Consider the following 13,349-nt stretch of genomic DNA (forward strand, 5'->3'; position numbering starts at 1 on the left):
CATTGAGCTTATTTAGCACATCAATATGCAATAGAAATATGCTTTCTTTAACGTAACGTAAACTTAGAAGGACAAAATGTATAACAGGTGTTTTTTTTAGCATACAGGCAGATATAATACAAATATTTCACACACTCACCATTTCCCTGCAGTGAAATCCTAATGACAGTTGTTAGGAATGTTAGCAGGAAAGACTGCATTTGAAAATCTATTTTATGTTAAAGACACCATTTTGCAACAAATAGACAACTTTTCCGGAATTTGCTGGCGAGAGCATTCTGGAAAATGGCCAAAAATCAGCCCAAATCTCCAAGACCCCTTGTAAGGTGGGTATCATTGTCATCATGAAGATAGTTGTCTTGTTATTTGCATAGACCTGACCTTCCGGTAGATAAATCCACCTGTTTTGATGACTATATGTTCACCTTTTCTGTACATGTGACGAGACAAGACAGTTTTTGTTATGTCGTGAGACCCATAATGGACCTTTCACCCAGTGATACCAAATCTGTGGAATGATGAACTCATGGTAGTTAGTATAAACCAAGGATAAATTTCATGGAATGTGGGACATCATGTAATGGCCTTTCAGCTGAGGAATAAAAGCGAGACCATTGCAGCGCGAAGTTAGGAAGATCCTGTAACTGAACTCAGCAACTGTAACGTGAGGTCTCCTGCAGCCTTTGCACATTATGCGTGTTGTCTGTATCATTTTCTCTAATAAATCTATATGTGAAAGACTCTGCGCCTAGAACTCATTCCTAGCACAGAGAAACAGCTCCAAGCTGAAATTTTTTTTTTAAAAATCCAATTATTAAAAATATCTACTTTAATACCTTACATAGAAATACACAGAAGTCACAAAATGGAAAAAGGCCATTCGGCCCAACCAGTCCATATTGGTATTTTTTTTATATATTTGTTCATGGGATGTGGGTGTTGCTGGCAAGGCCGGCATTTATTGCCGATCCCTAATTGCCCTCGAGAAGGTGGCGGTGAGCTGCCTTCTTGAACCGCTGCAGTCCGTGTGGTAAAACCCTCCATGCAAGCAAAAATCCAATTTGCATTTACTTGCCTGGCTCCTAAATCCCTTCATCCATTTATCTAATCTAATTGTGAATGTTGACATATTTCTGCCTCAACCAATAATCCTGGAAGTGAATTCCACAGCCTCAAGCTCTCTGGATGAAGAAGTTTCTCCTTCTCTCTGCTCTAAATCTCTTACATTTAATCTTGTGTCTATGGCCCCTCGATCTAACCCCCTCAACTACTGGAAACAGTCTGATTCTTTCTACCCTGTCCCATCCTTTCATCATTTTAAACACTTCTATCACGTCAACAACAACAACTGGCATTTATATAGCGCCTTTAACGTAGTAAAACGTCCCACAGGACTGTTATCAAACAAAATTTGACACCGAGCCACATAAGGAGATATTAGGACAGGTGACCAAAAGCTTGGCCAAAGAGGTAGGTTTAAAGGAGCGTCTTAAACAAGGAGAGGTAGAGAGTTTAGGGAGGGAAGTCTAGAGCTTAGGGCCTAGGCAGCTGAAGGCACGGCTGCCAATGGTGGAGCAATTAAAATTGGGGATGCGCAAAAGGCAAGAATTAGAGGAGCACTGAGATCTTGGAGGGTTGTAGGGCTGGAGAAGGTTACAGAGATACGTCACCTGTAACCTGTTTTGTTCTAAGGAAAAAAGCTCCACTTTTTCAAATTGTTCTTTGTATTTTTATTTCCTCATACCAGGCAGCATCCTTATGAATAGGAACTTCCCTAAAGCCCCAATATCTTTCCTATAGTTTAGAGCCCAGTACTGCACACAGTATTCTAACTGAGGTCTTACGTTTTTTTCAAAGCTCATCTTTGCTTTTATTCTATACCGTGATAAAATTCCATCATCTTTTTGTTTTACAGCCGTATCAATCTGAGGCGCTGCCTTTAATGTCTTGTGGACCTGGACCCCCAAATCCTTCTGCTCTTCCACAGCAGAGTACACTTATGGCTGTTTTTTTTTTACTAAAATGTATTTACCACACACTTTTTAGACCATTCCCCCATCTTATCAATATCCCTCTGCAGTTTCCTTTGGTCTATTGAAGAATTAACTACAGCTTCTATTTTGGTATCATCTGGAAATTTCAACATTAAGGCCTCTGGACATATATCCCAATCATTGATAGACACAGAAAAGGACCCAGAACCGATCCCTGTGGGACATCATTACCCACTTCAAACCACTCTGACAAACTGCTCTTTAACTCCTACTTTCGGTTTTATCCTTTCTAATCAATTTTTAAATCCACATTCCTAACCCACCCCCCACAATTCCATAACCCTTAATCTTCCCTAGTAATCGCCCATGTGATACCTTGTCAAAGGATTTCCTAAAGTCCATGGACATGACATTCACTGCATTTCCCCCCTCTACCATATCTGCTACCTCCTCAAAGAACTCTATGAGGTTTGTGAAGCACAACTGTCCCTTTTGAAATCCGTGCTGGCTATTTCTATTTTCTCTTTATCTAGCTATGTGGCAATTTCATCCTTAATTCGAGACTCTAAAATTTTCCCTACCACAGATGTTAAACAAACTGACCTGTAATTATGAGATTAGCTCCATCTCCCTTTTTAAAAATGAGTACTACACTGGCAACTCTCCAGCCCTCTAGCACACATCCACACTCAGTAGTGCTAATTCTGGCCTCTTGCGCATCCCTGATTTTAATCGCTCCACCACTGGTGGCCGCGCTTCAGCTTTCTGGGCCCTGAGGTCTGGAATTCCCTCCCTAAACCTCTCCACCTTTAAGACGCTCCTTAAAACCTACCTCTTTGACCAAGCACCTGTCCTAATATCTCTATATGTGCCTCGGTGTCAAATTTTGTTTGATAATCGCTCCTGTGAAGCGCCTTGGGATGTTTTACTATGTTAAAGGCACTGTATAAATGCAAGTTGTTGTTGTTGCCATGAAATGTCAAGGCGTTGGAGAAGGTGCAGAGGAGATTTACTAGAATGGTTCCAGAGATGAGGAACTACAGTTATGAGGAGAGACTAGAGAAGCTGGGATTGTTCTCCTTAGAGCAGAGAAGGTTAAGGGGAGATTTAATAGGAAGTATTCAAATTATGAGGGATTTTGATAGAGTAGATAGGGAGAAAGTGTTTCCACTGGCAGGAGGGTCAGTAACCAGTGGACACAGATTTAAAATAATTGGCAAAAGAATCAGAGGGGGAGATGAGGAGAATTTTTTTTTTTTACGCAGTGAATTGTTATGATCTGGAATGCATTGCCTGAAAGGGTGGTGGGAGCAGATTCAATAGTAACTTTCAAAAGGGAATTGGATAAATACTTGAAAAGGAAAAATTTGCAGGGGTCTGGGGCAACAGCGGGGGAGTGGGCCTAATTGGATGGCTCTTTCAAAAAGCTGGCACAGGCACGACTGGCCTCCTTCTGTGCTGTATGATTCTATGAAATATAATTTCTAGGGCCTCTGCAATTTTCTCCCTCAGGATTCTAGGATGTATTCTGCCAGGTTCTGGCACTTCCACTTCCTTTAGCCTAACTAACCCATCTAATTTTTTTCTTTTATCGTTCATTAATAATATCACTCATCTTGCTCTCAGCCAATTTGGGATTCACTGCCTCTCTGATATCCTCTTTAATAAAGACTGATGCAGAATACTTATTAACTACCTCTGCCATTTTTTGATCATCATCTATAAATTGCCAATTCTCTCCTCCCAGGGGTCCCAACCCGCTTTTAACAATTCTCTTTTTACTGTTCCTTTTGATATTTTTAGACAATTTCCCCTCATATTTCCATTTAGCTTTCCTATCCCACTCTTAACCTCTTTTCTTATATTTCATATTCTCCTTCAGTTTTCTCATTATTAATCATATAGGTTCTCTTTTTCATTTGTAATTGGTTTCCAATGTCTTTATTTATCCATGGCACCCTAAAAGTACTAGTAGTTTCCTTTTTTAATGAAATATTACTCTGTACTGTTGCAATCTCTTAACTTCCCACTGTTGCTTTACAGTGCTGTGTGCCAATTTCTCTTCCCACCTCAGCTAGTTTGCTCCTCAACTTTCTAAAATCTGCCAAAATCCAAATCGGGTGTTCTTGTTTTTGTACTGACTTTTCCCCTTTCTAGTTGAGCCTTAAACCGTATCTTATCGGGTCACTATGCCCAAGGTGCTCATCTACCTGATCTATTTCATTACCCATAAACCAGATCTATAGCAACAACTCCTCCCTTATAGGCCGACTAACACTGCTTGAGAAAGGAGTCCTGTACATCTTTTAGGAATTCCTTTCCTCTTCTCCATGTACTCCCTCGCTCTGTCCTAATTGCCACGTGGTTAATTAAAATCTCCCAGAACAATAATCCCTGTTATTGTTGTTCATTTCCCTAATCCGACTGCAGATTTCCTCTTCCATTTCCTTCCCACAATTTGGAGGTCTGCAATAAATATCCACAATGGAGCCCTGGAATATAATTTCTCAGAACTCTAGGAATCCTCTCCCTCAGGATCCTAGGATATGTCCTGTCAGGCCCTGGTACTTTGCACCAAGCTCTTTTTAAAAATCTTTGAGCTCCAACTATATAGACTCTTCTCTTTGTCTACATCACCCCTCTCTACGTCATGTATTCCCTATTTTACCTATATTACCACTCCAGCTCCTTTGCTGTCTTTCCTATCTCTCCTAATTGCATTATATCTCAATATGTTTATTTTCCCCTTCTTGTCCAGTTTGCAGACAGGTTTCTGTTATTGCTATTAAGACTAGATCTTCCTGTAAAATATTTTCTCCCAGTTTGTTTCCGTCACTCTCTGCATTGCAACATTTTAATTTTGACCTTATTTTTTTTCTTCAAACAACTTAACATATGATTTTTTTCGTCTAATTTCTCCCTACTTCAGTCCTTTCTCCATTCAGTAACCCCCTCCCCAGTTTAAATACCTCATCACTTCCCTATATAACCTTTTAACCAGTATATTAGCACCCTCCCTGTTCAGATATAGCCTATCCTCTTGGAACAGCTCCCATCTGTCTCAGAACTGGTGCCAATGCACAGCAAAGTAAAATCCTTCTTCCTGACGCTGCCCCTTTAGCCATGCATTGATTTCCCTAATCTTCTCATCCTTCCCTACTCCAGTACATGGCTGGGGAAGTAATCCTGAGATTGCCACTTGTGAAGTCCTGCTCTTAAACTTGTTTCCTAATTTCATCTCAGCCTTTATCTACGCCATTGGCTCCCACATGGACCATGATGACTGGTTGCTCTCCCTCCCCTTGCATCTTTTCCAGTCTATGCAATGTATCTCTTGTCCAAGCACTTAGAAGGTAACAAAGCATCAGGGACTATCAAACTGGATTGTAAAAGATGTCAGCCCCTCAATCTCCTCTCACTACAGCATTTGTAGATGTTTTGCTCATTTTTTCTCCTTGAACCATCTCTTCTATGTTGGTGCAATTGGTATTTATTTGATGGCTCTAGCCACAGAACTTCAGATATGTTTGAGAGCATGAGTTGCTCTAGGCACTGCTGTTCTAACCTTTCCCACATGCCTTCCCCCCGCCGTCCCTCAGCACCAACTTTCCCCCTCCAGTTTCTGCTCCCTTTCTCTAATCTGCGTGTCTACCCTCTCAAACTCTTGCTCCAAAACCGGCTCTCCCTGCCTGATGTATCAGATTGACCTTTACTGCTGTCAGCGAAATATAGGTGGATAATTAATTGACTTCAAAATTCAACTGGTATTTTTGTTTGAAAATTGAATTAACATTTAACACGAAGTCTCTCTTTCTTCCCCTCAAACTAATGCTCTTACCGAAGTTTATAGAACACAAAACAAAAGCTACAACAGAACAACTACAACAGGTTTGTAATCAGAACACGTTTTTCTCGTTCTGCCATACTCGCTCTGTTTTTTTAAAAAAAACTCAATATAAATATTACCTCAATAAGCTTTTGAAATTGGCCCTCTTGTTTTTCAAAATTATTTAATGAAAAGCTACTGAGCAGAAAGCTGTATAAAGTATCTTGGGAAATTAGGCACACTGCATAACTTGACATTATTATTAGTCCTTCCCCTGTTTTCTTAAATATCAATCCCACCATTTTCAAAAACAAGCTCTTACCGCTTCAGGCTAATTAGACATCAAGGCAGGTCAAAATGAGCTTGGATGGGAGTTTTAATAATTTAGGAACCATTCATAATTTTGACAAGAAGACTGATGAGGAAAACAGAAAGGGAGGGGAGTTATTGCTTAATCAATTAGATCAATTTTCATTTGATAAAAGCAAACAGTATGCTCTTTTGGAGCAGAGAAAGCAAAATAAACATCTTGTGTAGGATGACTATCACTTTTTGAGAAATGCAAGGCACATGAGAAAGCAGAACATATCACAGTAGGTACAGCACAGGAGAAGGCCATTCAACCCATCGTGCCTGTGACGGCTATTTGAAAGAGCCATCCAATTAGTCCCATTCCCCTGCTCTTTCCCTATAGCCCTGTAAAATTTTTTCCTTCAAGTATTTATTTAATTCCCTTTTGAAAGTTACTATTGAATCTGCTCCCACCACCCATTCAGGTAGTGCATTCCAGATCATTACAACTCGCTGCGTAAAAAAATGTTTCCTCATGTCGTCTTTTGCCAATCACCTTAAATCTGTGTCCTCTGGTTAGCGACCCATCTGCCACTGGAAACAGTTTCTCCTTATTTACTCTATCAAAGTTTGATCACCTCTATCAAATCTCCCCTTAACCTTCTCTGCCCTAAGGAGAACAACCCCAGCTTCTCTAATCTCTTCACATAACTGAAATACCTCATCCCTTGTACCATTCTAGTAAATCTCTTCTGCACCCTCTCTATGGCCTTGACATCCTTGCTAAAGTGTGGTGCCCAGAATTAAACCCATTACTTTAGCTGAGGCCTAAACAAACAGTGTTTTATAAAGGTTCGGCATAACTTCCTTGCTTTTGTACTCTATGCCTCTATTAATAAAGCCCAAGATCCCATAAGCTTTTTTTTTAAAAAGAAGCAGCCTTCTCAACCAGTCCTGCTGCCTTCAAAGATTTGTGTACATGCACCCACAGGTCTCGCTCTTTCTCCACTCCCTTTAAAATTGTGCCATTTAGTTTACATTGCCTCACCTCATTTCTCCTACCAAAATGTATCACTTTACACTTCTCTGCATTAAATTTCATCTGCCATGTGTCTGCCCATTTCACCAGTCTGTCTATAATCCTCCTGAAGTCTGTTACTATCCTCCACATAGTTTAATATATTTCTGAGTTTCGTGTCATCTGTAAAACTCTATATCCAAGTTCAGGTCATTAATATATATCAAAAAGAACAGTGGTCCTAATACTAACCTCTGGGGAACACCGCTGTATACTTACTTCCATCCAGTCTGAAAAACATCCGTTTACTACTACTCTCTGCTTTCTGTCCATTGGCCAATTTTGTATCCACGCTGCCACTGTCTCTTTAATCCCACGGGCTTTTATTTTGCTAACAAGTCTATTATGCGGTACTTTATCAAATGCCTTTTGAAAGTCCATATACACAACAGCAATTGCATTATCTTCATCAACCCTCTCCGTTACTTCAAAAAAGAACTCAATCAAGTTAATCAAACACGATTTTCCTTCAACAAATCCGCGCTGACTTTAATTTAATAGCCCATACTTTTTCAAGTGCCAATTAATCTTGTCCTGGATTATTATCTCTAAAAGTTTCCCCACCACCGACATTAGGCTGACTGGCCTGTAATTGCCGGGTTTATCCCTCTCCCCTTTTTTTGAATGGAGTGTAACATTGCAATCTCATACTCTCTCTCTGCCTCTTTTATTCCCTTTTTTGGATCTCCTCTATACTTTCTGTATTTAGCCTGGTTCTCTAAAGTATTATGAACTTTACATTCATCATGAGACTCCTTTTTCTGTTTCATTTTAATTTCTATATCTTTACTCATCCAGGGAACTCTGGCTTTGGACGCCCTTCCTTTCTCCCTTGTAGGAATGTGTCTACTCTGTACCCGAACCAACTCCTCCTTGAAGACTTCCCATTGTTCAATTACCGTTTTGCCAGCCAATTTTTGTTTCCAATCCACCAGGGCAAGATCCTTTTCTAACTCACTGAAATAAGCCCTCCTCCAGTTAAGTAGTTTCACATTTGATTGTTCCTTGTCCTTTTCCATAACTATTCTAAACCTAATAATATGATTGCTGTTCCCCAAATGCTTCCCCACTGAAACAGGCTCCACCTAACCCACTTCATTCCTCAGAACTAGGTCCAGCACTGCTTCTTCCCTGGTTGGGCTGGAGACACACTGTTCCAGAAAGTTCTCTTGTACACATTTCAGGAATTCCTCCCCCTCTTTGCCCTTTACACTGTTACTGTCCCAGTGTTTATTGGGATAATTAAAGTCCATTATCACTACTCTTATAGTTCTTGCATCTTTCTGTAATTTGCCTGCAAATTTGCTCCTCTATCTCCTTCCCACTATTTAGTGGCCTATACTATACACCCAGCAGTGTAATAGCTCCTCTATTGTTCCTTAATTCTAACTAAATGGATTCTGTCTTTGACCCCTCAACTACATCATCACTTTCCAGCACTATAATAGTTTCCTGGATCAATACTGCCATCCCCCCTCCTTTCTTTCCTTTCCTCTCTTTCCTGAATACTTGGTAGCCAGGAATATTAAGTACCCAATCCTCTCCTTCTTTGAGCCAGGTCTCTGTTATTGCCACTATATCATAGTCCCACTTGGCGACTTGAGCCTGCAGCACACCAATCTTATTTACCACGCTACGTGCATTTACGCACATGCACTCCAATCTCATCTTAGACTGCTTCGCATTTGCCCACAGTCTGATCCCTCCTATTTCTGAACTATTCTTTACTCTAGTGCTGCTTGTCCCTCCCATTCTTCTGTACACCTTGTTTCTCTTCTATAATGTTTCGTCCTGGTGCCCAACCCATTGCCAAATTAGTTTAAACTCTCCCCCACAGCAATAGTTAACCTCCCCGCAAGGACATTAGTCCCAGCTCTGTTGAGGTTCAACCTGTCCACCTTGAACAGATCCCTACTGCCCCAGAACTGGTCCCAATGGCCCAGGAATTGGAAGCACTCCCTCCTACCCCATTGCTCCAGCTACACATTTACCTATCCTATCCTACTATTTCCATACTCACTAGCACATGGCACTGACAGCAATCCAGAGATTACTACTTTTAACTTTCTCCCTAGCTCCTGAAATGTTGACTGCAGAACCTTGACCTTTTTCCTTCCTATGTCATTGGTTCCCACATGGACTGTAACTTCTGGCTGTTCCCCTTCCCCCTTCAAAATGTTCTGTACACTGTCAATGATGTCCTGGCACCAGGGAGGCAACACACCATGTGGGACTCACATCGGCGGTTGCAGAAACGCCTGTCTATCCTCCTGACTATCGAACCTCTTATAAACAACTGCATTTTTTTTAACTCCTTGTGCAGCTGAGTCTCCCAGTGCCGTGGATTTGCTCCCGACTGAACTCCCCAGAGGTGTCAACACCCTCACTGGTATTGAGCACATATTCAACACTGAATACCGGTTTATAAATGCCACTCCCAGGACACTCCTGCACTGCCTGCCTAGTGGGCACTCACTCACTCCCTCCCTCTTCGCCTGAACTCTCTGTAGCTGTGGGGTGACCACCTCCTGAAACATGCTATCCAAGAAACTCTCAGCTTCCCGTATGCACTATAGTGACGCCAGCCGCCCCTCAAGCTCAGAAACTGGAGTTTGAGCTCGAGCAGTTGGCGGCACTTCCTACACGTGGTTTTCCAGAATACACAAAGTGTTCTGGAGTTCCCACATGGCACAGGATGCACATGCAATGGGCCCCAGCTGTCCTGCCATGTTAACTAGTTATTTAAACTGTTTGTTTATCTATAAAGCAATTTACTAACACTAACCACTAAAAAACACTAACCAACCACTAAAGACACTAACCACTAAGAACAATAACCACTAAAAACACTAACCAATGAACTAAATACTTACTGACTTACCCTCGGTGCTTCTCCTTGTCTTGTGACGTCACTGTTTGACTTTTTCTTGATTTTTTGATTCCTCACACGGCTCCCTTTATGCTCCGCTCAGTCTTAGGGGTCAATTTTCGGATGGCCGAGCGAGTGCATTCGTGGCAGGGGGCTCCTAAAATTGGGGATTCCCGGAGCGGGTCCAGAGCCCGGCTCCAACCTGCCCACTTCCGGGTTCCCCAATGACGCGAATCGGTGCGCGCGCAGTCCCCGCATGCAGGACTCCCACTGGCAATCAAAGCTGGCGGGATCCCACTTAAGATCATTATCTGGGTATTTGAGGTCGTTTACAGACCTCATTAGTTGGAGATTTTAGGAGGATTCGGATTTTGGATTACCCAGAGCGTGTTTCCCATGCTGGGGGATACACTCCCTGTTTAAACAGACGTGTTGCAGCCAGCAGCCAGTGGCAGCTGCAAAGGTCCATTTAACAGGTGCGGGGTAAACCCTCATTCATTGCAGCAGGGCACTCTGTCACCTCAGACAAAGTTTTGTCTGCCACACTGTTGTCTCCATACTCCAAATTATTAAACTATACCCTAAACTCTGCTGTCCAAACACATTTACCTACTTTGTGGACCCCCTCACACTCACACCGTCAGGATGGGGGAGGGGGGTTCCATTGCTGTATTCATCGCTCCATTGGAGGACGAGCAACATCATCAGCCTCGCCAGGCATGCCGTCCACCTCCGCCACGTAGAGCTACACAACACAGTGCTGCACAAAGTAGTCATTCAACTACACATACACCCACTGTAGGGTGACCCAATGGGTGGCATCAAGGGTGTTCATGGAGAACCTCATGAAAGGGCATTATTGCACAAGCCAGTCAAGAATGGCCAAGACATGGAAGTTGTGGTGACAATATAATATGTAATGTGAGTTGATCAGAAATCAAATATAAGTAAAAACCATGACAAACGCTCAAACACCCTTGTGCATCCCCTTCATGCTCACGATATATTTAGTAGGAGGCGCAAGGCAAACATATATGATGCATGCCTTGTGGCTGCAGCACAGGTAGTGGCAGCTTGGGTGAGGCTGACCGCGATAGAGATGCATCAGAGGGTGAGTATGAGACAGAGCCATGAGACTGTATGAGGATTGAGTTGAGTGGTAGCGGTGGGATGAATACTGGCGAAGTGAGTAAGTGCAGGTAAGATGAGGATGAAGTTTGAGTGGGTCTGAGGAGTGACGTGATAGAGTAGCGTTGGCAGTGCAGAAGGAGACATGGGGTGGGGGCGGTGATGTGGCAGACGGAGTGTAAGGGAATGAGTAAGTGTACTCACTTCGGCTGACCTACTTAGGTCATTGAAGCTCCTCCTGCACTGTATGCAGGTGTGTGATATGTTGGCGGTGCTGGTGACCTCCTCTGTCACCTCGAGCCAGGCCTTCGTGGTGGCAGAGGCAGGCCACTTCCGCCCGTCCGCCGGGGAGAAGATCTCTGTCTTCCCCCGTCTCCTCCCCCCATCCAGTAGGACTTGGAGTGAGGCATCATTAAACCTGGGAGCAGCTTTCCCTCTGGGCTGCTCCATGCTGTAATTTTGGCTCCTTACTGCAGTATCAGTCAGTGGAGGACTGCCCCTTTAAATAGGGCTCTTCCAGCTGACAGCCTATGATGCGGGCGCGCAGTCCGCCCGCTGCGCAGCTTTCCAGCACGAAAACCGGAAGCCAAGGTAAATGGCTTCAATTTACTTACGATCATGTGGGGAAACCACCGATTTTACTGGGCGGGTTACCCACGTGCCCAGTCAACCCCCCCACTGGCAACCCGCCTCCCTCCTAATATCGGGCCCTTAGTGTTTTAAAAAAAAATTATATTTTATTTAATTTAAGTTTTAAAAGTTGATAGATTAGATATTGGGGTTGCGCCAGAGGACTGGAGAATTGCAAATATTACACCATTGTTCAAAAAAGTGTGTAACCCAGTTTAACCACGGAGGGGAAGCTTTTAGAAACGATAATCCGGGGCAAAATTAATAGTCACTTGGACAAGTGTGGATTAATGAAGGAAAGCCAGCACGGATTTGTTAAAGGCAAATTGTCTTTAACTAACTTGATTGAGTTTTTTGATGAGGTAATAGAGAGTTAATGAGGGCAATAGAGTTTACGTGTATATGGACTTTCGAAAGATGTTTGATAAAGTGCCACATAATATGCTTGTCAGCAAAATTGAAGCCCATGGAATAAAATGGCAGCATGGATATGAAAGTGACTAAGTGACAGGAAACAGAGAGTGGTGGTGAACGGTTGTTTTTCGGACTGGAGGAAGGTATACAGTGGTGTTTTCCAGGGGTCGATGCTAGGACCACTGCTTTTTTTGATATATATTAAAAACTTGGGTGTACAGGGCACAATTTCAAAATCTGCAGATGGCACAAAACTTGTAAGTGTAGTAAACAGTGAGGAAAATAGTAATAGACTTCAAGAGGATGTAGACAGGCTGGTTGAATGGGCAGACACATGGCAGATGAAATTTAACACAGAGAAGAGCGAAGTGATACATTTTGGCAGGAAGAATGAGGAGAGGCAATATAAACTAAATGGTACAATTCTAAAGAGGGTGCAGCAGAGAGACCTGGGGGTATATGTGCACGAATCTTTGAAGGTGGCAGAACAGGTTGAGAAAGCGGTTTAAAAAAAACATACAGGGCCCTGGGCTTTATAAATAGAGGCAGAGAGTATAAAAGCAAGGAAGTTATGCTGAACCTTTATAAAACACTGGTTCGGACACAACTGGAGTCCAATTCTGGGCACCGAACTTAGGAAGGGTATGAAGGCTTTAAGAGAGGGTACAGAAAAGATTGGTTCCAGGGATGAGGGACTTCAATTACTTGAAGAGATTGGAGAAACTGGGGTTGTTCTCCTTTGAGCAGAGAAGGTTAAGAGGAGAATTGATAGAAGTGTTCAAAACCATGAAGGGTTTAGGTAAAGTAAATAAAGAGAAACTGTTCCCATTGGCGGAGGGCTCGAGAACCAGAGCACACAGATTTAAGGTGATTGGCAAAAGAACCAAAGGCGACATGAAGAAAAGCTTTTTTTATGCAGCAAGTAGTTATGATCTGGAATGCGCTGCCTGAAAGGATGGTGGAAGCAGATTCAATCATGACTTTCAAAAAGGAATTGGATAAATACTTCGAGGGAAAAAATTTGCAGGGCTACGGGAAAAGAGCGGGGGAATGGGACTAACTGGATTGCTCTTACAAAGAGTTGGCATGGCTCGAATGGCCTTCTTCTGTGCTGTAACC

General features: G+C 42.6%; 1 protein-coding gene across 5 annotated transcripts in view; it reads right to left on the reverse strand.

The window, feature by feature from the left end:
- LOC137324369 (homeobox-containing protein 1-like) overlaps positions 1–13,349 on the reverse strand; it is a 51,717-nt gene that overhangs the window by 19,586 nt on the left and 18,782 nt on the right. The gene's annotated exons all lie outside the window — the stretch shown is intronic.

The sequence above is a fragment of the Heptranchias perlo genome, chromosome 8 (assembly GCF_035084215.1).
Source record: "Heptranchias perlo isolate sHepPer1 chromosome 8, sHepPer1.hap1, whole genome shotgun sequence".
In the NCBI taxonomy this organism is placed as follows: domain Eukaryota; kingdom Metazoa; phylum Chordata; class Chondrichthyes; order Hexanchiformes; family Hexanchidae; genus Heptranchias; species Heptranchias perlo.